Source organism: Cnephaeus nilssonii (assembly GCF_951640355.1).
Source record: "Cnephaeus nilssonii genome assembly, chromosome: 9".
NCBI lineage: Eukaryota > Metazoa > Chordata > Mammalia > Chiroptera > Vespertilionidae > Cnephaeus > Cnephaeus nilssonii.
Window position 1 is genome coordinate 19,599,729 of NC_137080.1, and position 27,646 is coordinate 19,627,374.

Here is a 27,646-nt window from a genome sequence, read left to right on the forward strand (position 1 = left end):
GTGAAATCATAAGCTATTTGTCTTTCCCTGTCTAACTTATTTCACTTAGCACAATATCTTCTAGGCCCATCCATGCTGTTGCAAATGGTAAGATTTCATTCTTTTTTATGGCCAAGTAATATTTCGTTGTATATATAGGGTGTCCCCCAAAAATGTATACACATTTTGAATAATTATTAATTCCAATGGGTTAAATCTGACAAGCAAGAAATATAATTAAACTATTAGCTGTTAGATGTGCATACATTTTTGGGAAAAACCCTGTATATATCACATCTTCTTTATCCCTCTGTCTATAGATGGGCACTTGGGTTGCTTCCATACCTTGGATATTGTAGATAATATGGCAATGAGTATAGGGATGCATATATATTTTTGAATTAGTGTTTTGGAACAAATGCAGGCTTAATTCCAACAACCCTGCCACTCACTGCACGTAGAAACTTGGGCAAACCATCTAACCTCTCTAAACCTCCCTTTCCTTACTGTCAAAATAAAATAACAATACCTACCTTGCATGGCTGCTATGAGGATTGGAAATTTTTATTTATGTAAATGGCCAAATGCTACAAAGTAAATACTCAATAAATGAGGATTGTGATTTTAAAAGGAAACAAGACTGTGAGTGCATCAAGTCCAGAGAAATGAGCAAGCACACGATTGGTTGGCTGTTGCACAAGCTGTGGACTCCTGGGGAGCAGGGTCCATCCTTCTCCATGAACTCAGTGCTCCAACCACCACACCTCACACTCAATGGGCACTCTTTAAAGAGCAACAGAAAAAAAAAATGACTAAAATAACATGCACCAAAATGTTAACATAACTATCTTCGGTACTGGTTTTTTGTTTGTTTGTTTTGTGTGTGTTTTTAAATATTTTTTTATTGATGTCAGAGAGGAAGGGAGAGGGAGAGAGAGAAAGAAACATCAATAATAAGAGAGAATCATTGATCGGCTGCCTCCTGCATGCCCCCTACTGGGGAATTGAGCCTGCAACCCGGGCATGTGCCCTGACCGGGTGTCCAACCACAGACCTCCTGGTGCATGGGACAATGCTCAACCAATTGAGCCACACCAGCCAGGCAGCACAATGTTATAATTTAAAAATAAAATAAAAATTCCAGAAGAAAGGGATACAGTAGTGGGTAGCCAAATTATTTGAAAAACCTCTTACATGACCTACTTCACATCAAAAGGAGAATCATCCAGATATAACTAACAATATGAGTGTGAAGTGATAACTCCAATAGTTTGAATGCCCTGCCCCCACTGAGCCCTCCACTCAAGGCTCCCCTCCTCTCTGGATTGCCACGCCAACAGACCCTTCTTCCTGTCATCCCATCCTCCCTCGTCAGCAGGAACCTGGTTCTCCTCAAAGGTCCCTCATGTCCCTCCCCTCCAGATAGGTCTCAACCTCTTCAGCCCTCCTAGAGTCACAAGAAACTGCTGATTTCCACCCAGCACCCATCCTGATGCTATCTGTTTTTAACACTTCCCAGTAGACACATACTTCTTCAAATCATAATATTCATGAAGCCGTAGTATTTTAGAAATGTCAGAAGTTAGAGGCGTCAGAGATCCTCTAATTAAGTGGTCCTTAACCTTAACAGACTTGCCCTTCACAAAATAGACATTTTATCAACTTCATCATTATTATACTGAAGTGACATTCAGATAATTTATCTCTACATAACTTTAATAAGATAGATGTGTGAATGTACATAAGCCCTTCAGCATATTAGGAGAAATAAAGAAATATAATTCAAAGATTATTCATTTTAATAAGTGAATTAGTGCTTAGATGCTAAAAGACATAAGGAGGGGGTCAACTGCTCATATCTACTAGTAATGAATGTGTTTAGATTGGGGGGGGGGACAAGATCAGAAAACACTCCTCATTTAAAAAAATATAGAATATAAGAGAATAACAAAGGGACAGGTGGCACATGGAATTAAAAACTTGAGTAAAGAAAAGAAGAGATGAGACATTTTAATATGGCATCCTTCAGAAATGCCCACTGGGTCATTCTAAAGCCATAAAGGACAGCAGACAATTCTGTTTGGCAGAACTCTCTTGAAACTGTAGGATGTCTAACACAGCTGGGACCTTCCCTACAAACAATGAGACAGCAAAAAACACTCCCCCAAATTTCCAAAATGCCATTGAAAGAGCAACATTGCCCCCGCTGAGAAGCAGATACAATTCAGCTTTCATCATCCTCATTTTGTTTTTGAGAACACAGAGGCCCTAAGAGGTTCGGTGATTACACTCACAGCAAGTTACTGACGATGACACAGCTGGTTTCAGAAATAAGTCTCATAATCACCACACACACCTACACACACACACACACAGGCACGCATATGCACATGTGCCCCCCACACACACTCTTCTCTACTTACTCTCTTTCCCACTCAGCTCAGGTTTTTCACCCCTGCCCTCTGTAATCATCGCCCTTAGAATTTTAACATCTGTGTCACTCTGACCCCACGCTTCACACCTCTTCCTTAATTATGCATGCTCACTTATCCCCATTGCACATCAAGTCTCATTAATGGTCAAAGCCTGCGTCTTATTAACTCAAGTCACAAAGCTCTCTAATTCACGGTTCCCCTTCCTGAAGCATGACCAACCTGCTCACTCTCTTTGGGACTTTCCAGTTCCCAGCCAGCCCATTCTGTCAGTCGTTCTTCCTTCCCACATCTCACTCTCTCAACGCAGCTCCCTCAGCTTTGCCCATCCTACATACCTTCACTCTCGCTCTCATGCTTTTCCTTAGTCCTCCCTGCACAGAACTGCAGAGTACGTGAACGTCCACATCTCAGCAGACCTGAGGCACTTCATATTCATTAGTTACTATATAATCTATGCAAAGTAGTCCTGTCGAGCCACTGGAAAATGTCCTTCCATGGCTGTCCGACATCTCCTGAGCCCATCCCTGATTCAATGTACCGACAGAATAAAGGACTTTTACAATAATCTGGCAAAGGCTATGAGGTTGTCTCTGCCAATTACGTCTCTGTTCATGCTGTATGTCCAAGTGGAATGCCCTCTGTTTGAAAAACCAAGTTTTATATTTCCTTTAAAATCTGGTTCTTGTTAATATCCTCAATAAAGCTTTCAAGCTCTAGGCCATATGGATCTTTTAATTCTCAAATTATTAATGACAGGTTTGCAGAGATGAAAGAAATTTTTAGATGACCTAGTCAAATCATTTTATTTTGCAGATGAAGGAACTGGGACTCTGAGGTGAGGAAACAGTTTCTGGTCATATAACTGGCTGTTTGCAGACAAGGCTGCAACTCAGGTCTCTCCCTTCCTGCCCAGTTTCTTTCAAATATACCAATGAGTAATTTAATAACATTTATGTACCTTTGAAAAACCAGAATGTTTTTCCTTTAAACAACTTTTTAAAATTATTATTATTATTATTATTATTATTATTATTATTATTATTATTAGAGAGAGAGCGATAGAAACATTGTTGAGAGAGAAGCATCAATCAGCTACCTCTGGCAATCCCCCCCCCCCCCCGCCCACGAGAGAGAGAGAGAGAGAGAGAGAGAGAGAGAGAGAGAGAGAAACATTGTTGAGAGAGAAGCATCGATCAGCTGCCTCTGGGAATCCCCCCTCACTGGGAATCAAGCCCTAAACATGGCCATGTGGCCTGTTTAGGGAATCAAACCTGTGACCTCTTGGTGCATGGGATGATGTTCAAACAAATGAGCCACACCAACTAGACTAAACAACTTTTTTTAAATTATTATTATTGATCTTAGAAAAAGGATGGGAGGGGGAGAGAGAAACATTGATGTGAGAGAATCATTGATTATCTACTGTATGCACCCTGACTGGAGATTGAACCCTCAACCTGGGTATGTGTCCTGACCATATGTATATAGGACGATGCTCCAACCAACTGAACCACACTGGCCAGGGCTGAAATGTTTTTCTTTAAACACATACTTTTGGATACATTTTAGAAAAATAATTACATTATGCTTCACATTGCCATTTATTCAGTACTTATAAATGGAAATATTTTTATTTGCTACATATTTTCATACTACATGGAAATTTAATGCGAATGTGTGTATGTGTCATGCCATTTAATCAGCTCCGACTCCTGGCGACCCTGTGCCTGGGTGATGTCCACAATGATCTGTTCTCAACAGCCCTGCTCGGCTCCTGTAGACTCCTGCCTATGGCTTCTTTAATGGAGTCACTCCATCTCACATTTGGTCTTCCTCTTTCCTGCCGCCTTCTATGTTTCCCAGCATTATTGTCTTTTCCAATAAACCCCTGCCTTCTCATGATGTGCCCGAAGTAGGATAGCTTCAGTCCAGTTCCTATTTCCCTTGTTCATTTCAATTTTTTTTCAAGTCAAAAACTATCTCCAGCTTGCTTTCCAGGACAATAGAACCATGCCAAAAAAAATCTTCAATGGAGTAGCAAAAGAATGTCCCAAGTGACGTGTTTAAGTTTCACATCATTTCGGATTCAAACCAGGTTTAGTTTACAAGTGTTTTTCCTCTTTATTTTATGACTAACTAGGAAGGATGGAGTAAAGAAAATCACAATATTGTATCTGAAATTATTTTCTACATTTCTAAAAGTGTGCCTTGCACACCTTAATTATTGTTAATTAATCGGCAATGATCAGCACACTTTCAAAACTCACAATCTCTGTCTCTTTGCAATTTTTCAGCCCTCCAACCATTTATGTAGTAAACATCTAGGATGGCCACATTATTCTATTGCCATTCTTTTCATGAACTTACTTTTACTCTCTGCTTTTTTTAAATTAATGGACCATCAGTTGACTTCTTTTGATGATATCGGAAGAGAAGACCACACCCAAAATCCAGACACATTTCAGACCTCCAGGTACAGAATGCACTTCCCCAGCCTTGAAAATCTGAGGTTTCCATCCTTTGAAGAACTTCTACCCTTTCAAGCTATTTTATGCTCGATTGTATGTGGAAAAGGAAAGTGGGTATTCTCCCAAATCCACTCGGCTGAATGACAAAATAGGGGAAGGTTTCAAAGATACTGGCTCAAATTTCATTTTCTTAATCTCTTAGACCCACAGAGTAATTCACACACACACACACACACACACACACACACACACACACGCCTCTTTGAAAAAAGGTGTTAGTCGCTGATTGGTTTTTAGCTTCTCCCCAACTGCCTTAAGCTTTTAATCTCTCCTTTCTCATTAAAGAAATTCACCTTACTGAAGTATTTTATAAACTGTCTAAAAATTTCAATTAGCTTTTTTTAATCTACATGAAAAGTGTCAGTGAAATTTTCATTATTACAACCATCCAATATTGAAGCAAATTAGTGTAAGATGTTAGCTAGGCAGGTGATACGCAGGAAGCTCTGTAATACATATCTATTACAGGAGTGAGGCCATGGGCTGGCTGCCTGGCTCTTTTATTAACTATGTAATCTTAAATATATCACTTATCTCTCTGGTTTACTTCCTTCCTTATAAATCAAGGGAGTATAGAATGTGAACATGATACCTTAAACATAATGTTTAAGGTGTTTACAAAAAATTACAGCAATTACAAAAAAATAGTAATATATTTCTGTAACATACCTAAATGAAGAATATATATTTAGCCCCTCAATAGAGGCTTTGCCTAAGAGCTAAACTATGAATCCCTTTTGCTTATAACACCAGCTCATTATCACATATTAAGTGCGGCCAATTGAATCTACAAATAATTCACAAGTTTTATTGTCATAAGGTGTCACTTCTACTTTTTATTTTAAAAATTTTGACAAATTGCTAGTAAGAGAGCAAAATAGTCAAGAGGGAACAGAATAACAATGATCCCAATACCTTGCACTCAGTGAGCTCTCACCAGCAGCCAGGCGCTCTTGAAACGTTTGCACAGGTAATACCTTGCCAATAAGGAGGAGAGCTCTCCCTGGGCACTAGGTGATGCACCTTCAGCTTATTCAGGTGGCTAACCTCTCCACCTTCCAACATCTAATTAAGAGGCTGAGTGGCAATATGAAGTCCTCACGCTAACAGCTACAGAACCCTAAACTTGTTTTCTACATCTACAATGAGAGTGGATGTTGGAGCAGCATTAGCATTCCACTACCCAGTGCTTTACTCTGGAGAGTCCATCTAAAAAGACTGGCATTTCTCTATGAAGCACAGCCATCTGCTGTTTGCCCTACTTGGTATAAATGGATATACAACCAAGGAAGCAGCCTTCATTGCAACCTTAAAAGATTATGAGAAACTATCTCAGAAGGAATAAGAAACAGAAGCTTAACTATTTTTCCCACCACTTGTTCTTTGGACAATATTTAGTAATAAATGCCCCTCCCTATGTCCCTATGATACCTGCCCTGCCAATCAGCTAGCTCTCAGTTCTGACCAACACGCTCCCAGCTCAACCAATAGCCCTTCACACCACCCTACTCCACCTCACCCTACTCAGTGCTTGCCCACAATTGGAGGAAACAATTTTTATTTTTTTTATATGTATTTTATTGTTTTTTTTACAGAGAGGAAGGGAGAGCGATAGAGAGTTAGAAACATCGATGATAGAGAAACATTGATCAGCTGCCTCCTGCACACCCCCTACTGGGGATGTTCCCGCAACCAAGGTACATGCCCTTGACCCGGAATCAAACCTGGGACCCCTCAGTCCGCAGGCCGACACTCTATCCACTGAGCCAAACCGGCCAGGGCTGGAGGAAACAATTTTATACCATGTGAGGGATGACCAATAGGTGGCCTACGATCATTTTAAATGGCAGCTTTTTTTTTTCTTTTTTTCCCCCTGCTGGGAATATAAAACAGATCCACCAAATAAAGAAAAAAGAAAAAAAAAGAAACCTGGTTATTGTCATTGTGGTCAGGCCCTCGATATAGGATAGCAAGTGCCAGATTCTGCTTCTTTCCTGGCTATACCCAGAAGAGGCTGTTGAACAGTGAGAAAAGTAGGTGAGAATAGGAAGAGCACAGAAGGCCAAGCCTCCTCACGTCTGACACAGTTGGTCAGTGTTCTTGCCATAAATGGGAAAGTAATAAATCAGTGGCAAAAGCGGTCAATGTCTTCTTACCAATGGCAGTGGTAAGGATGGTTACTTCTGCTTTCTGACTACCCATAAAGGTTCAATGACCCCCATGAGCTGCAAAGGGGCAACAAGTCAACCACCACTAGAACCTAATCACTGGGTAATTCATTCAATATGGCTCAAGGGATTTAGTTGAATATTCAGAAGTCTATGCAACCACCAAACTATCCAAAATCAACCACTGATTATCTATAAAGGGGTGAACATGCCATGTACCCACACCCTTAGCATCTGCAAAGTTAAGAGAGCATGCAAAAAAAACATTCCTTTTCCATCCTTTATGAAGATGGGATGAAAACACTCCACCCATCCATGAAGCTCAATATAAATACTACAACTTTGGAGACCTTTAATATTAGAATGTTGCAACAATATTCTTTAAAATGCCTAGACAATACGATACATGCAGCAGGCACTTCACTTAACATTCATCAGTGATTCCAGATTCTGTTCTTCCAACACCAGCTGGATGTGAGTGACCTTGAACAGCCATTAAACATTCACCAGTGATTCTAGGTTCTGTTCTTGGTTCCAGCACCGGCTGGCTGTGGGTAACCTTGAGCAGCCAGCCACCTTACGTCTCCTGACCTCCGTCTCCTCACATGTAAAAGAAAGAGTTAGACCAAATGACACTAAGTCCCTTAAACACAAAAATCTATGATAACAAGGTAAAAGTATTATCCTTGAAAATTATCTAAGAATCAGTGATTTATCTGAAAACAGGTGAAGAATCATTTATCTGGAAACAGATAAAGAATTGCTTACACATTTTAAAAAATTTTTTAAGGAAAATAGAATATTCAGGGACACCAACACCATTGAATTTTTGTATCGCCAAACCAACATAAGTAAATTACAAGACCAGATATAAAACTGTAAATTAAGAGATACTGTCAGGGTCCTAGTGCCAAAGGTCAAGTTTAAATAAAAAAGTTACTTTTGTTGACTGATATACTCTTTACTGACCTTTTTTGTTGTGCATAAATATCATATTTGCTTATGATTATGTGAAGCTCATTTTAACTAGTTCAGTAATTCTTACTTGTACTAAGCATGATACACAACTTACAATTCTGCCTCTAAAAGAAATAAGGCACAGTTTCAAAGCATTTAGATTCTACCTCATGGTTAGATTGGATTTATGTGTGCTATTTGTCAAACTTTGGAGCTGTCCTAAAATTGAATGGTGATGCTTAGAGAATAATATTCAATGACAGACGCAAAGAAGCAATGGTTGAACTAGTTCTCTGAATCTCGTCACCACTAAGAGGCATTGAAAAGGCTCACTGGCTCTTTCCTTGGATCTGCATCCCCAATCGCCTTGTCTTTTACCAATGACATTCACGAGTCGCTTCTTCCTATCATCACGTTTTCCTTGTCCTCACAAAAACCTTTAATCCCAATCTTCCCCACTTCCACCCACAACTAGAACTGAAGCTTCCCACAGAGAAACACAACTAACTGTTCAGAGCTATGAATAATGTTAACATGTAAGGGGAAAGGAAATGGGAGATGGCAATAACTGAAAAATAAAACATAAAACTTGTGTATTGAGTGCCATCCCCACTTTCTTTACCAATTATGCTTTACATTTCCACAGTGTGGAATTAAACATGTTGTTGCAAGAAAATGGAAAGGCGATTCCGTGCGTGTACAAGAATACTAGCTGATCCTAGGGGAAGGGCAGCCTTCAAAGCCAGGGTTTTTTCAAACTACGCCTCCCTGAACCACAGGGATCCATGTGCGTAAGCCCTTTGGGGTCTCTGAGCAATGTCCACACAAAACACAAAATTGAATTCCACCTTACAACTCTGCACACATATTGGAGCCTAAATGAATCCCTGATGAAAAAGTTGCAGTTCTACATTAATCTTTTTCTAAATCCAAGGTGACACGTTTGTGCTCAAGACTGTCTATGTCAAGACTTCACTCAGACACATACAACGCTCAACAAGTGCCTGGCAACCACACAGGCGCCATTGATTAAGTTCAAGCAAGCAACAGATATTTATCTATTATCTACTCTGCCCAGTCTTCCTCCTAGGCACTGGCCACACAGCAGTGAACAGAACAGACAAAAATCCCTGCCCTTGTGCAGACATAGCAACCAAATACATTGTAGTTTAGAAACAAAAACAACTCTAAAGGGCATCTGGGGGACCTTGCATATAGATTGCGTATTATAGCAAAATTACCTTTGTTGTGCTAACAGTATGTAGTGCGGTGGTTTTCAAACTAGCCTGTACATTAGAATCACCCGAGGACCTTCAAAATGATACTGATGCCTCCGCCCCCTCAGGGATTTGGATTTAGATTGAATTAGCCTGGAGTGTGGCCTGAGCTTTGAAATTTTAAGCCTTTTAAAATTAAAACTTTGAGTCCAGATGTAAGATTTATGTGTACTCATTATCCATTTTAAAACATTTCTAAGTGCGAAAATTTTTCATGATTAAAGTTGGGGAAACAAAATCAATCATCTTGTTCGCTTGATCGTCTAAGACAGGATATGAATACAAAATTCTGCAATTCACAAGCAGAAAACTACTTTCAGATGATGGGACATGTTTCACCAAGTAGCTTAATTTTGACTTACTAAAATAACTTCGCTCTAAACTTTTTGTTGCCATGCTTTTCATTTAAAAATACTTGTAAGAGGTTTAGTCCAAAATTATCCCAGCTTTGAAAGAACAGCGGCTCACTGGCATGATTCTGAATATGGACTGCCTCTGCAGAATGCTGCAGGACCATGATGCATTTGGGCTTTATCTATACTGACCCTAAAAACATGTTCTAAATTAGACTTTAAAATAAAAAATCAAAAATATTTTACTTGTCCTAATTTTCTTTTTTCTCCTGAAGATGTAACAAAACCTTCCATTTAATATTATACCATCAGCCTAGTCTAGTGCCATCTGTCATCTGGACAGTTATTATTCATAAGGGAAACTGTACTTATTATTCATTATTTATACTCACCAACTTGATATGTGTGTGTTTTTTCCTGGCAAGAACATAAAAAAAAAGAATAGTGAGAAATATAGCTGTAAAAGTAGATTGGAGCCCTGATTAGAAAGATATTCATACTTAAGGCTGTTCTCATTTGGAAAATATTTACTAAGAACCTACTATGTGCCAAATAATGTGGGTACAATTATAAACAAGCCAAACAGGATCCCCAAATTATAGTCATGCTGGGAATATAGACAAACACCCATGACACAATTAGAGCGTTGCTTTTTAAAATACACTAGACCAGGCTTGCATTAAAAGTGTACATCGCACTCACATAAATAAACGGGGATGCTTCCTAAAAATGAAATTCGATTATATAGTCCTCATTTCTGAGTTGCTTTCCATTTCATTTTTATTACTTTCCTTTTTTGTATTATTTCATGTGGCTGCAAATGACTACAAACTTGGTGGTTTCCAATAACAGCCAATTTTTTTCCTCCTAATTCTGGAGGCTATGGATTCAGAACCAGAACCACCGGAGCCCAGGTGTCAATGGAGCCGTACTCCCTCCAGGGCCTGCAGGAGATTCACTCCTCGCCTCTTCCAGCATCTGTGGGCACCAGCTTTCTTCTACTGGTGGCCACAAGACTCAATCTCTGTCTCTTTCGCATGTCTTCTGTGTGTGTATGAAATCTCCCTCTGTCTTTCGCAAGGATGGCTGTGCTCCCATTTGGCGCCAACTAAATAATCCAAGATAATCTCCCATGTCAAGATCCTTAACTTAATTACATCTCCAAAGACCTTTATTCCAAAGAAGGTTTAACATTCATAACATTCAGAGATTCCAAGGATTAGGACCTGAAGTCTTTGGTAATCGTCAGACCACCATACCCACATAGAAAGCCTTGAAGGGAAAAGGGACAATGGGGGAAGGCCAAGGTGACTAAACCAGAGCAGCTCCAGTTCTGCTGAAAACACATCTGACGATCGCACCTGCCTCTGTGCAGTTCCCAAGTGCAAGGTGATTTGCTCCTCTGAGATCTTGTGTTTGTGGTGAGAATTTAATTAAACGAGACTGGACAGCACCATACAAATGGCAAGTAATATTGCTTGCTTTTCTCTCCTCGGCCTCCTCAGTCATAACTTCAAATTTCCTTGCAAAAACTCCTTTAACTTTCACTTACCCACTTCTGGCTTGATTTTTCACTTTGGTAAGGGCAGGGAGAAAGAGCACCACGGAGTTCCACAAAACAGCCCAGCACGGGGCCAGTTCTCAGGGGTCTTTAATGAGCGGAAGTGAACCTGGCAAGGCCAAAGCATGGTCTGGTAGAACTCTGCAGGTAGGACCTTTTCAACCTCTAGTACTGGGACAGTGACATGGCTTTTCCCCTGGGGACATTCTAGTTATAGTCACTTTTCCATAATTACAAAAGTCACGCTTGGCTAGAGATGCTAAGAAGTCTAAAGCCAAAATTATATGGACAAGAAGAGTGGGGCAAGGAAACTTCAAGATTTCCAACCAAAATGCTGAGGAGCCATTATTGTGCCTTTTGTACTTCAGCAGCCACAGCAGTGGAGGCGAGGCCAAATCTTTGCTTTCCTGACCGAACCATTGAGTAGTCACCTGGATGTGGAGAACTACTGCTGTTCTAGAATCCACGAAGCCAGTGATCCTTTGCTAAAATTCTTAATCAGGAGTATTTTCTAATATTGTTAGTACATAATAAGGGTGTCCTCTGTAAATGAAAACACTCCAATGTAGAAAATGTAACATGAACAAGCATTTGCTTGTATATAGACTCCATCTACTTTTCTCCCACTCCAGATGTGCACTAGTATATAAATTCAATCCCTAGACTCCCAAGCAAGAATAAAAATACCACATCATGTAATGATGATGCCATTACAAATATACCTCCATTGCATTTGAGCTTTTAACATTTTTTTGCTTTTATAAAAAGAGTAAACAAAACAATTTATTTCATTGTTACATTGCCTTAAAATACAGCATCCCTGGCTGGGTGGCTCAGTTGGTTGGAGCGTCGTTCCATATACCAAAAGGTTGGGGGGTTAATTCCTGATCAGAGCACTTACCTAGGTTATGGATTCAATCCCTGATCAGGTTGCCTATGGGAGGCAACCAATTGATATTTCTCTCTCACATGGATATTTCTCTCTCTCTCTCTCTCTCTCTCTCTCTCTCTCTCTCTCTCTCAGAATCAATAAAAACATATCCTCAGATGAGGATTAAAAAAATACAACAACGTGAAAGAAAATGCAAAATTAATAACAAACTAAAACCCACAGGATATTAGTTAAGAGTTGTCCGATGTAGGACAACCCTTCTGGGACAGTTTGGAGACCTAAAACCAAGAATTTCACCTGCCTGTTTTCCAAGAACATGGGGAGCAAGCTCATAGGTCAGGCAACCTACTATCTCCTCTTCCTCACTTATTGGTTGCCTTAACGTAGCAGATGTTCTAGGCAGCTACAGAAAAACTCTATTTTTCCCTCTCCACGGTCTCACCATGCACTATCCTTCTGCTACCGTGGAATATATAAGATTATATTCTCTTACAGAACTGATTTTAACTTATTAGATTTATGATGCAACCATTATGCCAACAGAACACACTGTCATTACAGAATCATAGGCTTTTTAAGGGAGGGTCACTGAAGAGCCAGTGTGTGAAAGCAGACATTGCCTCAATCCCAATCACACCTTTGGACCAAAGTCCTTCCCCGCCGCCCCCCGCCCCCCAACACCTCCCCAGTTTTGGCTGAATCAAGGAAAGGACAGGATTGGTATCTGTAATTGTGAAGGCATGGCAGTCACAGAAGAGATACCTCCAGTTTGAGAATTTAAAACAACCCATGCGATTTCTCTTTGCCCAGCCAGAATACTGATATGACCCCTGAAAGTCCTTGCCTCATTTCCATGTGGCCTCAGGCTAGCTTCCCTTTCTGGCCCAGTTCCCAAAGCAAAAGAGGAGGTTTTAGAGCCAAGTAGCAGCACAGGAGGAACGAAACCAGAGCTGCCACCAACACAGGCAAATGAAATCTCCTCGTGGACACCCAGACACGAGTATCTGCAGGTAGTTATTAAAACATACATTTCTGACACTGGTGTTAGAGAATCAAGTTCTTTTGTTCTATTAGGTTTAAAAAAAAAAAAAAAAACAGAAAAAAAGAAAAAGTAGAGGTACGAAGAAAAATTTTTATGTCCCAAAACATTGTCATGTACTCAGCAATCATTTATTGACTATACACAGCATGCTTGGCATTATCTAGATGGTGGGATTCAGGGATAAATAAAGAAAACATGTTCAATGCTTTTATGATTTATATTCTAAGATGGATACAATAATGTACACATATAACTGAGAAGAAACAAGGAACTATACAAAAAATATTTTTTAAATCACACAAATAATGCACTTTTTTCAAAGAAAAACATAATGCATTTTTATCAAAGGACATAGCTTAATATTACTCTCTTCTATTAGCTGTTCTTTCTTCTATTTCTTTCTCTCTTCCCCTTTTGCTTCTCTTTTTCTTTTTTACTGCTATGATTTAAAGCAGTTGTTCTCAGACTTACTCCAGAAAAAAACAAAGAAGGGCATTTAAAAAAAATATTTTATTGATTTTTTTTTTTGGGGGGGGGGGAGAGAGAGACCTCAGTTTGTTGTTCTACTTATTTATGCATTTATTCCTTGATTCTTGTAAGTGCCCTGACTGGGGATTGAACCTGCAACCTCGGCGTATCGGGACGATGCTCTAATCATCTGAGCTACTCAGCCAGGGCCAAAGAAGGGCATTTTTAAAAAGGAAAACTATGTCTAATTACACTAGCTTCATTTAATTAAAAGAATATGTGATCACATCCATTCAAGTATAAACCACCAATACCAGGTCCTTTCACATTTGATTGAAATTTGAAATTATAGAACAAGAAGAATACTCAGTAACAAATAGGAGAGAAAAGCCCTGATGGGTCAAAAATGTAATGGAGAATAGAGGTTGGAGACGGCGACGGTTTTTCATATTTCACACTTTTTACTAGGGCCAGACCAATTTACCGGTAACAATGCAATGACAAAGAACCAAGGCGTGTCTCTGTCCAGCAAAGAGTGGGTGAGATGAAGGGGGACACCATCAAGAATCTTACAATGATGTAGGGATAACTGGAAAGTCATCCAGAAGTGTTACCATGGGGGAGTTTTGATAAGAACATAATGCTGAGAAACACACTTGTGAGAAAATTACTTTTTTCAGAGAGGCCGAAAAAAGAAGAAGCCAGAGGCCAAGAAACAGGAGGCAGTTGAAGTGCAGACCAGGGTGCCGCAGCTGAAAAATAAAGTGCAGGTCTGAGAAATTCGAGGGAGAATAAAGTAGCAAAGCTCAGTAACAGGCTCCCCGAGCAGGCCTGAGCAGAGGGATGTCTGCGATGACTCAGATGTCACGAGTGCGACCCGGCGGGCCGGCAGCAGGACTGCCCGTGCAGGGAGGAAGTAAGAGAGGAAATGATGCATGAGACAGCTAGGAAACGCTGTAAATAGTTACATTTCTGTGGTTTCTTCTGCAAAGATGCATGTGTCAAACATTCTGCATTCTACACCTTGGTTGAAATATAACTGAGAGAATAACTAGATATTAACGACACATGCTTTGAGATAGCACGTCGAGGAATGTGTGTGAAGGAAAAAAATATGCTGAGGGAAAAGTCAATAGTGGCTAGCTCTGCAGGAGTATATGTGACCTTTAACTTTCTTCTTGGCGTTGTTAGTTATTTTCTTTCAAATGTTCTGTAATGAGAATGCTATTTTGTTGGTAGAATTTTTGAAATTCCCTAACTGCCTATGTTAGAACATTGTGTGTTTATAATTTTCATGGACACACACACACACACACACACACACACACACACACAAAACGTGTGTACCTACTTTAAATATTCTGGAACTTTTAGCACTCGGAGGTGGGGAGGGGCACTCCAAAACACCACGACTATATCCATAGATGTTCATGTGGATCATCGTGGCCAGCCATCTAGTGACTTTCACGTATAAGACATGTCACCGAAGTACACAGATTGGTCATACGTCAGCCAAAGTTCATCATGAAAGCCAAGAAATTGCAGCCCACGAAATAAGTTCTTTAACCTAAAGCCTGACACTGTTCAAGGGCCAACATCATAAGGAGCTTTTCACCAAGACCCATAAAAACCAACTTAGGAATTATAGAGGCTATCAGCCCTGAAATGTCCTAGTATTAAATAAGGTGCTTCATGGTCATAAGTGGAATGGGTACTTTCGAAGTAAACAGGGCCCAGCCTGTACGCAAGCTCATGAAAACAGAGAATGGCATTCTTCCTCCCTCAAGCTCAGGCTGTGGACAGTAGACATAGTAAAGTCACTAAGAGAACAGACTCCAGAACAGACTGCCAGGGTTCTGAACCCAGTTCTACCAATTTCCTAGCGTGTCATCTTGAGCAAGGTTCTTTACCTCTGTGCCTGTTTCCTCAATTATAAAACAGAGATAATAATTATCCCTACCCTCATAGTATTGTGAAGTATAGAGGAATCAGTATTCACATATAGGATATTCTCTAAAGCACACAGGGCAGTACCAGGCAAATACAGGGCAAATAAAGGTTAGCTATTGTTATATATTTTTCATCATAAAAAAGCCCAGCCTTCTCAAAACTTATACTTAAAGCAACTGTAAACTGTTAATCAAAGTGGTGATCATTTGATACAGTTTTGCCATATTCAAAAATACAAGTTGCTTTCTTCCCTTCCCACTTCCTCTTCGTCTGTCCATCTCTGAGCTACATACAAAGATTAATCTGATCGATACTAGAGTTCCTCAAAAATACCGGCATCCCAAGAGAGAGAGGCCCAGATGGGTTTTCCCCCAATGTATCATGCTCTTCCTTGCTCGAGCCCTCCCCTAGGAAACCAAAGAAACTTCTTTACTCAGCAATCAGTATGTTGGCAACAACTTTCAAAATCAAAAGCCAGCTGTCTCACTGTAAAAGAAAATTCTGTCCTAAAGTAAAATGAAATAAACATGTTTATTACAAAAGGCTGTATTATCTAGATCTCCCTCAGCGCAACACAGCCTCTCAGAGGCCAATTCAGAGAATTTCCTCCTAGTGAACTTGTCTTCCCCCGTTATCTCCTCCCCACCCCACCCCCCATAAACCAGAGGCTCCCTGAGCATGCCACTCATGATTATCAGGGAGCACTAGAAAGCCAACCCACTCCACCCCAAAATCTGACCAATGACAGTAGCTTCTAGCCTAACACTCCACCAATAAGATGCCAAACCAAAGGTTTCCTGGTAGGTAAGCTGACAGATGCCAGAGGCTTACCCAGAATTCCCTTGGCTCCTCACAGGTAGTTGACTTCTTCCAAGGTCATCCTCTTCCCTGGGCTACTAGGAAAGCCAACCAACCACTTGGATATTCTAGAGAAATGTAGGCAGAGAGCTTCCAAATCCTCATAACTATAACCACGATTTATATACTCTGGCTTTCTCCAGATTCACATTTCTTTCAGAAATCAGGGGCATCACCTTGTCAACTTTCATTGAATTATCTCCTAAAAACCATCTTACCTAATAATAGACAAACATGTAAATTGACCATACCTCCGCTATGCCCACAGCCAATCAGAGTGAGTATGCAAATGAGAAGGACAAAATGGCAGCCGCCCAGCTGCTCCAGGCGTGGAGTGGCCAGGCAGGGCAGGACGCCTGCTATGAGAGGGAGGGCGGGGGGTGAAGGGATCTACAGGAGCAGAGTGCCGCAGCGAAGACAAGGCTGCAGACTCTGGAGTCTGCAGCGAAGACGAAGATGGCAAACTCCGGCCTGAGTCTGCAGCAAAGACGAAGAAGGCAGACTCTGGCCGGCACGAAGGCCTGGGTCCCAGGTGCCGAGGAAAACCGGTGCTGGAAGCCAAGTGAGGGAAGGCCTATTGCACGAATCTCTTCGTGCAATGGGCCTCTAGTTCTTTATAAGCACAAGTTTCATCACTTTATGATGTCAAATGGCTGCAAATACTGAGCAAGCACTATGCTTACTTGTTAAGGATCAGCCCAGCTTTTACATACCACACCCTCAAGACTTGCAACCCTAGTCCAGGGGTCTCAGGAAATAAAATCATAAACTACCAGTTTCCAAACTTACAAGTAACTGCAAATGGTAAACTATGGAAACGCAAAGGGTCTGAGTGTCTATGGACAGAGCTTGTGGCTGAAACCTTGGGCCCGTAGAGTTAAGAAAGTGCTCTCTGCCTGTCTGGGGCAGACAAGCCATAACTTCTTTCTTCTCCTCTGCACCACCCGGACCCATCAGGACACCCGAGCTCAGGCTCAAAGCCCTCTCCTCAATGCAGGTATTTTCCTACCCCAAAGCCAAATCCTGTCCAAACCACTCCAACAAGATGACACTTTCTCTGATCCTCTTAATTAAATGTAAGATGTCTTTCCTCTGCAAATACCCGTAAGAGGTTGTTGATTTCTTTAACCTCCATTATAGTGGTTGTAACTTCCTGTTCTGCATCAGATGTGACAGCTCATCATCCGTAGCAGAAATTAGAAAACCCTTATAGGAGTCACTCTCTGACTAGCACAGGGCAGAACACAAGCACCTGTTCAACAAACTTCACACAGGGACCAAGCAGTTCACACAGGTACCAAGCAGTTCACACAGGTACCAAGCAGTTTGTTGTTTTTTTAACGATGTCTCATCATGGACAGCTGTACAGGGTAATGAAAACAAACACAGCTCCTATTAGTGACAATGAGTCCATCTTTTGGAGCTTACGCAGGACTAAACGTAATTCTAATGCACAGCATCTAATAAGTGTCTAATATATATATATATTTTTTAAAAAAAAACCTCTATTTTCTACTTCCTTGAGAATCACAGTGTCCCAAGGCCCAGAAGCAGATTCCAAGAATTTAACGAACAAGCTGAACCAAGGGGGCTAACCTAACATTTCTAGGGGAATAAGTCGTTGTTACCGCTAATGACCGTTCCCCAGACAGGCCTCAGCGGCCTCAGCAGCAGCTGGGGAGCACACTTATCAATCTCTCTCATAAAAGACAACAGCCTGGAGAAACCCAGCAGCTACCAGGCAATGACTCTCTCAGGTGAAGGCGGGAACTTCTCCCAGGAAGGAGAAATGCACAGATAATGTTTTGACATTTGAAAATTTCTCCAGAGGACTTCAACGAGAGATACAGGGACAATAATCCATTTACATATATACATACTTTTTTGCATTAAAAAAATTTTTGGCACATATTATTTTTGGCATAGTTTCAGAAATCATTCCAAGTGTGAAGGCAAAATACATACATAGAGACACCTTCCTATTCCTCTTTTTCATTGCTCAGAAAAATCATACATTTTTCCACTCCTAGTGAACTTGTCTTCCCCCCTCAGATCCATGGGGATCTGAGACAACAGCCTCCCTAGATAAACAATTCTTCCCATGCCTTCCGCACTCCTGGCATCCCAACCTTCAAATTTCCATTCTGAATTCTGAAACTACAAAGAAGTTTGACCATTTAAGTCAACTTGTCATTTAATTTTAAAAGGGGGATAGTTAATGTCTGTTTTTAAAATAATTACATAAGTTCAAATTATGAATCTAATGCTAATAACAAGAAAACCTGGGATTGCTTTAACTAATGAGTCCATTCATAACATTTTGCTCATCACAAAATCAACACAAATTTCCTGCCCATGTAAATTCATATGTACATAGGTGAAATGATTTGTATGGAAATTATAAGTAGAAATAAAGTTATTCATAAACTGCTAATACTATCTTCATATTAGTATAGTGCTTAAACTGGTACATGCCATTAAAATAAATAAAACCACTGCTGAATTAAATATATGCTTACCAGATATATTCCTACAAATGCTATACTTAAAATGAAAAATCCTTAAATATCTGATGTGTAGATTTTTACACTAGTCTCAAGTCATCTGTCATTACATAAACATGTATATTCTCCAAATGTAAAATGATTCATGTTCCAAACATAATAAAACACGATGACAATTCAGAAAGTAAAGAAACAACTGATTATTTACATTACTCACAGGTACAATTTTAGACACTATAAATAATGTTTATTTTCAAACAAATAATTAATATTGTCCTTCTTTGGCACGTAAGGTAATGCAAATAAAATAGTAAATCGTGTAAATATTTATTTTGAAAATATCCATGCATAGAAGAAGAAAATATTCATGCATATCAATAATGCAGCATTATATAGATTTGTAGCATTTAATATTCCTCTCAAAAAGAAGGAAAACATTTTGTTCTGTGATTTCATGAGCTTAACCACATATGTCACAATTTAGGAGCTTCATGAGGGACCAAATAAATCCCTAATGAAATTCACTCTTTCAATCATTTCTTCAAGATGCTTGGAGTATTAAAATTTCAAGTGAAAATTTGAAGACTAGCCCTCCCCAAGCATTAAAACTTACTGGCCAGAGGTTCCTCAAAATATATTCTATAATAGACATTTTTTATTTCAGTCCTACCAATTAAAAACAACACCTGTCTCCCTGGCCACCTACCAAGGAAGCTTATTTGAGGGGATGTGAACTACCACAATGGCAACAAACCAAAGGTCTCTAATGGATACCCCATCCATGCAACTACAGGAATCTTCTCCTACCCATAGTCTGTTTTCAGGTCTCCCCAAGGTCACCCAGAGGTTACATACATGCCTCCCTACACCCAAGAGCTCTGGTAATTGCTATGCCTCAGGTTCTCACTCCTTCCTGGTCAGCCCTCAGCGGCCTCCAGGCCCCTTGGAGGTCCCTGCAGGCCCCCTCCATTGCCACCTATGTCTCAGGTATAACCTCCTCTTGCAGCCACCAGGGGCTGCCTCACTGCTGCCACTGCCGGCACCTCTGTAAGGTGACAGAAGCAATTGTCCCTCACTTCACAACTGATCTCCTTTTCTAGTCTCTGCCCATGTTTCTGTTCTTCACCTTGATGCCCAGGGATCCCCCTCCCTCCTTCCCTAGACTGAGACCTCTAGGCCCACTGGCCCGAGACAAAATGCATGCTTCCTTCTCCCCAAGGAGGCAGGTTGCCCAGGGAGTCAAGCAGCCTGACAGGACCCCTTTCTCAAGACGATCCCATCATGTCTGGGTTCCCTGGCAGCACGGGGTCGTAGCAGTTTGGGAAGATCGCTCCATGCAAACCATTTTTCCAGGTATAGAGACAATGGACACAATGTCAAGAATCTATAAGGACATGTCAAGGGGCTTAGAAGGCACAGAGTCTTGGGAGACAACTAGGAGAGCTATCAGTCTTCACCCAAAGAACTCTACCTGGTACAGCAGTGCAGGGTGGCATCCCTCGGAGAGCAGGGGCGTTTGGAGTGGGCACAGAATGCTGTTCTTGCTAAGATTAGCAACTTGTGGCAGCAGGACATGTCATGCAGGGACACCTTGGCCTGGGAATCAACTATTTATAAAACAGGTCTAGGTTTAGGACCAAGAATAAGGCAATTCCCCAACCTTTGGCTTCCTGTCAAGTTCCAAATTACCTTGCCGAAAAGTAGGCAAGCTCCAGAAAGAGCTGTGGTGAGTTGATCACTTGGTTGTCAGTTATAAACTAAGAAATCTATTTGCATTAAAAAAACAAAAATCCATGGCTAAGCTCTGCAGCCACCCAGCCAGCCCTCACTTGCCACCTTCTTCAATATTTTCTGTAATTTAATGAAAAGCGCTTTTGAAACAGCAAATAAGCCATTTCATTTGGATACTTTTGGGTGTGTGGTAGGCTAAGACTTTAATGCTGTTGTGGGCCCTGAAGTATTTGAATGACTTTATTAAGTGGACAGAGTTGTTTGTTAGCTCGTGTGTGACATCTCCACACTTGCACGGCGGAAGAGAATTGCTTATTTGGATTCCAGTGGGAAGTTCTCAAGCAACAGAGAAGAGGGTACTGGGACCGGCTAGTCAGGGAAGACCTGCAGGCAATGTAGCTTCACAGCTGTTTCGCTGTCCTGTTTCAAGGGTTAAATCTGACTATTCAGCTTTTGTAGAAAAATACAACCATCAAATGGCAATGGTGGTGGTGGTAGTGGCGGCAGCAGTATGTTTTAAAGGCATATCTTGTCACTGTGTCAAACTGGAGATTTTTAACGCATTTGAAGGGTTTCCAGTTTATAAATGCCAACGGGTAGAGAGAGAAGAGAGGCCCCAGACCAGGGCTCTCTCCTCCATCCAGTGTGCAGGTACCTTTACTTCTCCATCAGCTCCTGCGGCCCCACCACAGCCCAGACTGCTGCTTTGACAGAACCAGGTCACAGGCTTAGCTGGTTTGACTCAGTGGATAGAGCATCGGCCTATGGACTGAAAGGTCCTGGGTTTGATTCTGGCCAAAGGCACATGCTCTGGGTGCAGGCTCGATCCCCATTAGGGGTGAGGCAGGAGGCAGCTGACCAATGATTCTCATCATTGATGCCTCTCTCTCTCTCTCTCTCTCTCTCTCTCTCTCTCTCTCTCTCTCTCTCCCCCCCCCCTTCCCTCTCTGAAATCAATAAAAATGTACTAAAAACAAAAAAACAGGTCACGGCCTTCCACAGCAGACCCTTCCCATGACCAATGCCCCACTACCATTCACACCCATGCTTTGAATGCAGAGAAACTGAAGAGAGAGATAACAGCAGCATCTAGGCCTCTCAGTAGAATGCAAAGGCCCCGGGTTCAATCCACAATTGATCCACACACAAGCTGTGTGACCTGAGGCCATCTGTTCCATGGTGAGCTTTCCCTTCTTTAAGACAAGGATAATAATTCTTACCTATGAGGATCAAACAAGTTCTATTTTAAACATTGGAACATAGACAGTACTCAATAAATATTTGTTTTTCTTTTCCTCTATGATCTAATTTGCCCCAGTTATACGAATAGCTGACCACAAAATGCCAGGAGATTCCTCAGGGCCACACCAAATTGTTTACTAAACGGCAGAATTTAGCAAAACTATTTATTACCTTGTGGCAATAAAAGGTATCTTGGGGCCTGAAAGTAGTGAAGGTGATCTCCCAAAATGCCAACTTTACCACCAGTACATTGCTCAGAATCCTGGTGGGATAACCTTCTCGCAATACCAAAGAGAGCGGAGTTTTTATTATTATAAAAATGAACACAAACCACCAGACAATTGAGCACTCCGCTGTAGTTTATCTTGCTCTGCATCTACTTCTAGAAACCACATTCAGTTTACAAAAGTTGGAAACAAATAATTTCTGTGAATGACAGTGGGGAAGACAGACAGCAGACTGCCCAAGTTCAAATCCCAGCCGTGCCACTTTTTAGCTGTAGGACCTGAAGCAAGTCACTTTAGCCTCCGTGCCTCCATTTCTTCAGGTGTAAACTGGGGATATGACCTACCTGCTTGGGTTGTTATGAGGATTAAATGAGTTAACATAGCCTCTAACTTGCCTGAAAACCTATGTTCTGAAAATTTTTTAAAAAAATTAAAAACACTGAGGTTGTCCTATTCTTTTAAATGCAAAAAGTAACATACCACATGTCGACCCAAGACCCTCAACCGGTTTTCTAAAACATAATGCACAGCAAACCTCCAACACATAATCAACAAATGATCATGTTGAATGCAAAATGCTTAAAATGCTGCTTACTGAAGATCAAGAACGAGTATGATGACATGTTGTTTCTGGGCAGTGACAGGGCAGATGTCCTCTGGGCCAACACGGTGTATGTTTTCACAATGTCCACAGCATACTGAAAAAATAACTCGAGATATTTCCCCCACATCTGTGTTTAAAAATTCATACTGGGTTTGCAGGCATACATATAAATGTTCCCTCCAAAAAAACATAAGCTGAAAATTGTCATATTAAAAGACGTATGTGCTGTGAGGCTTGGGTATTAAAAAGTAAACAACATTCTTACTGTGGAAACATGTTCACTAAAGGGAGACCCTGCAGGGCATGCCTGTATGGGTGAAATGGATGGTGGCCAACAGAAGAAGGGCAATTTAACATTAACAACTACTAAAAATATGTTCCCGATTCCAAATTATACAATGTTTCTGCATATAAAGAGAAAGCAATATTTTTGGATTTCACAAATTGTGTTCCCTGGAACAGCAGTAATAAGTGTTCTTTTAAAAAAAAAAAAAAAAACGGCTCCTAGGAATACGCTTCTTGCTACAAAATTTTTTAGGAATTCATAATACATGCTAAGATATTACATGCTACAAGTCCTACAGGAAACTTTGTTTACACCAAAACATTAGACCACAAAGCCCTTTTCTAATAGAACACCTAGTAACAGTGTTCCACATACCGTTTGGGAAACAAAGATCTAACAATTTGGCTTATTGTTTGGAGAGATTTTGCTTTAAGCAGATTAACAAACTCTTAGGCTCACTGAAATCTATAGAAAGCTATTAGAATGAGCCTTTCGTTTTATGGATACCTAGCCTGGACTGTGATTTCAAGCTTCAGGCTTCAAACTGCGCTCAAAAGGGAATACAGTTGACCCTTGAACAATGGGCGGGGCAAGGGGAGTGGGGGCATCCCCCCATCCCCCCCACTTGTAACTCCACTTATAATTTTTGACTCCCCAAAAACTTAACTACTAATAGCCTATTGTTGACCTGAACCCTTACCAATAACATAAACAGTTGGTTCACATGTATTCTGTATGTTTCATGTATTATATACTGTATTCTTACAATAAAGGAAGCTAGAAAAAGAAAACCATAAGGTTCGTCTGTGGGTTTTTTTCAAATTGTCACAAATCTCCAACAAATTTTCCAATATATTTATTGAAGAAAGTCCACATATAAGTGGGCCTGCGCCGTCCAAACCCGTGTTGCTCAAGAGTCCACATGGGAGCTGCTCTCGGCACAAGCATGTACGGCAACGGCAAGAGGAACAGTAGTGCCGTCCCATCCAGCACCAGGCCTGGGAGAAGTTAGCACTCTTCCCAATATGGTAGGCCAATGCATAGAATGGCACTTCCAAGAGGAATGGTGCCCTTAGACCACAGAACTATGGAGGTGCAATGAGACACCCACTGAATGTTTTAGGTGGCCCTGAAATGCCTAGAATGAACATGGGTCCAGGTGGTGACAGACCTTGGCCAAACCCAACAAATGCCGATTCAATACCATACTCCTCAGCATCTCCTGGGAGTTATGTAGGTCCTCCGGGACATGGAGGGCCATTATCCTAGTCCAGCAGATTCAACCAACTCTGGAGACAACTTGTATACATTCATGAATACAGTACCTGCTAGACCTAACAGGCTTAATTTTCCAATGGGCCCTGGTTCAGATGGACCCATGAGTGGATTAGGAGGAATGGAGTCGCATCACATGAATGGCTCTTTAGGCTCAGGAGGTATGGACAGTATTTCCAAGTTCTCTCCTACTTGGAATAGCATGACAATGAGTGTGTGATCCATCACCATGTCTCGTCATGAAAACCACAGTGAGTCAGCCCTTCACAGAACTACTAGGGAAGAAAATTATTCATCACACTGTACAGTTAAACAAAGGAATCTTATCACACCAAATAAACCTTTTTATTTCCTGGTCTCTCCCCTACTTTGTGAAGAAAGTGGGTTCTAATGTGATTCAAACAACTGTGCAGAGCAGCATGTAAGAATTACCCTAAAATGAACTGTAAGTAATTACCTGTGTATGTATATGTGTGGGAAAGAGAATGTATGATATATGTGTATATTATATGGTCATATACACATGCATACATTGACCCATAAAACACTGTAAAATATTATCACATGACATCTTAAGTAGAAATAAGTAGGGACTTTCATTCCATCATTTTTTTCACATTTACATTTTAAATTTTAAAAATTGTTCCTGCCCCTCCCTGAACTATGTTATGCTGTGTATATCACTGTTTTATGTATGTTATTTTTTAAGGTGATTCAGATATTATGGTTTGGTAAATGTCTGCAATCATAGATAAGAATAAAATAGTTTATTTGAGAGCTTTCATTAAATTGCATCTGATGCAAGTTATCCTGGTGGGGGGGAGTGGGAAGAGTCAACTTTCGTTTCTTTCCTTTGCTTGAAAAATGGAGATGATATGATTATCAATCTGTAGTATAAGAATGAAAAAACTTTAGTGAAAATGTAGTTCTCTAAATGACCCTAAAATCTGAGGAATTAAGTTATCTGACAAAACATTACCATCATTCTTATAGATAAACTAGAGGCCCAGTGCATGAAAATTCATGTACTCTGGGTAGTTCCTCAGCCCAGCCAGGACCCCTTGGGAGTTGTTCACCTGCCGGCTTAGGCCCACTCCCCAGGGTATTGGGCCTAAGCTAGCAGTCAGACATCCCTGTGGCAGCCCGGGAGCCCTCGGGGTATGTCCACCTAAGTCGCAGTCAGACAGCCTTATCACTGCCAAGGAGGTGGGAGAGGCTCCCACTACCACTGCTGCGCTTGCAGCCATAAGCCGGATTTGTGGCTGAGCAGAGCTCCCTCTGTGGGAGCGCACTGACCACCAGCTCCTGCGTTGAGCGTCTGCCTCCTGGTAGTCAGTGCGCATCATAGCGACCAGTCAATCGTGGTCTCCGCTGTTAGGGTCAATTTGCATATTACCCTTTTATTATATAGGATTATATAGGATAATTTAAATTGAGGCAGTAGGTTCTCACAAAAACAATGGCAATCCTAAACTGGAAATACAATGTATTTTTAAAGAAATGTAAACATATTCTAATCTTAAGGTACAATTTTTTTTAAAATTCCCTTCTTTAAGGGAAAAACATTCTGGAGTTCAGAGGTTATCCTAGTCATTTATCTCCCTCCTTGCTGTGTCAGAAGTGTGGCGAGAGGCAAATACAGCTTAGTAATAGTTATAATAAAGCACAGGTTTGTAAGCAAGGAAGAAAGGAAATCCTGCAGTGATGCTACTGAAGTGTAAAGGCCCAAATAACAGTTACCAGACAACTGCTAAATGTAACTCATGTACTGGGAGTAGAAAAACCAAGTAATTCCAATACTAATAATTAATTTTCATATAGCCTCTGGGATGTCTTCCATATGAACTATAACATCTCAAAAATATCATGTACTCCTAAGTACCACATCTGTGTCCAATAGTTCCTTAGCATAAATATCACTGGATAGATGTAAACAAATAAGGGCCTTTGGCAACTTTGCTGCTATCAAATAAAAGGAACATGTTCTTTGCAAGGAGTATTTCATTTCCCAGGACTCTATTCTTTCCAAATTCAAATTTACATCCTTTTTTGAAAAATATTTTTAAGAATCAAGCATAAGCTTTTGGTGGAAAGAAAAAAAAAAAGACCTATACTAAACTACAAATAATAAAAACCCAACCCTTCCAAAATATCAAATATCAACTCACAAATATAGGTTATGGAATCTATCTACTGCTAAGAATAAAGAAAAATTAGGATAAAGAGCCCTAACCGGTTTGGCTCAGTGGATAGAGCATCAGCCTGCGGACTGAAGGGTCCCAGGTTCGATTCCGGCCAAGGGCACATGCCTGGGTTTCGGGCTCAATCCCCAGTGGGGGGTGTGCGGGAGGCAGCCGATCAATGATTCTCTCTCATCATTGATGTTTCTATCTCTCCTTCTCCATTCCTCTCTGAAATCAATAAATATATTTTTAAAAATAGGATAAAGAAAAATGCTCTTATTTGGAAACAGCCTAAATGCCCATCAGCAGATGAATGGATTAGAAAACTATGGTACATCTACACTATGGAATACTATGCTGCTATAAAAAAGAAGGAATTCTTACTATTTGCAGCAGCATGGATGGAACTGGAGAGCATTATGCTAAGTGAAATAAGCCAGGCAATGAAAGAAAAATACCACATGATCTCACTCATTTATGGAAAATAAAGAACATTATAACCTGATGAACAAAAAGATAGATACAGAGGCAGTAAAGCATTGAACAGACTGTCAAATTACAGTGGGAAGGCTGGGGAGTGTTGGGGACGGGGAGGAAAGAGATCAACTGAAGTACTTGTATGCATGCATATAAGCACAACCAATGGACACAAGACACTGGGGGGGGGGGGGATGAGGGCATGTGACAGGGGGTAGGGGAGGCTGGGGGAAGGTCAATGGGGGGGAAGGAGATATATGTACTACTACTTGTAATACTTTAAACAATAAAATAAATTTTTTAAAAAAAAAGAAAGAAAAATGCTCTTCTAGTGGAGAATTTTGAAATCAAGCTCCAAGAAACAGAAGTTTCTGAATTACAAAAGAAGCTAGTAAGCCCAGGAAAGGCAGATAAGGACAGATGCTTGTTGCCTACTGATGATGGCTTCCCTATGTGCAAGCCATTCCCTCACTCAGAGGTGAGGTCTATTATTCCATGATCTTGAATCTGAGCTGGCCAATAATTAATTTGCCAATACATTATGGTCAAGTGGCACTGAGTAACTTGCGAAGCTAGGCCCTGAGAAGCCTGGCAGATTCCACCCAGACGTTGTAGAATGCTCACTGTGGGGTAAGCCAGCAAGAGTGTA

At 40.8% G+C, this 27,646-nt stretch overlaps 1 protein-coding gene and 1 pseudogene across 2 annotated transcripts in view; one reads left to right on the forward strand and one right to left on the reverse strand.

Annotated features, from left to right (window-relative positions):
- ARHGAP18 (Rho GTPase activating protein 18) overlaps positions 1-27,646 on the reverse strand; it is a 125,108-nt gene that overhangs the window by 85,610 nt on the left and 11,852 nt on the right. The window lies entirely within an intron of this gene.
- LOC307105024 (single-stranded DNA-binding protein 2-like) lies at positions 24,099-27,294 on the forward strand (annotated as a pseudogene). The gene has a single exon. The product of its transcript is annotated as a single-stranded DNA-binding protein 2-like (transcript).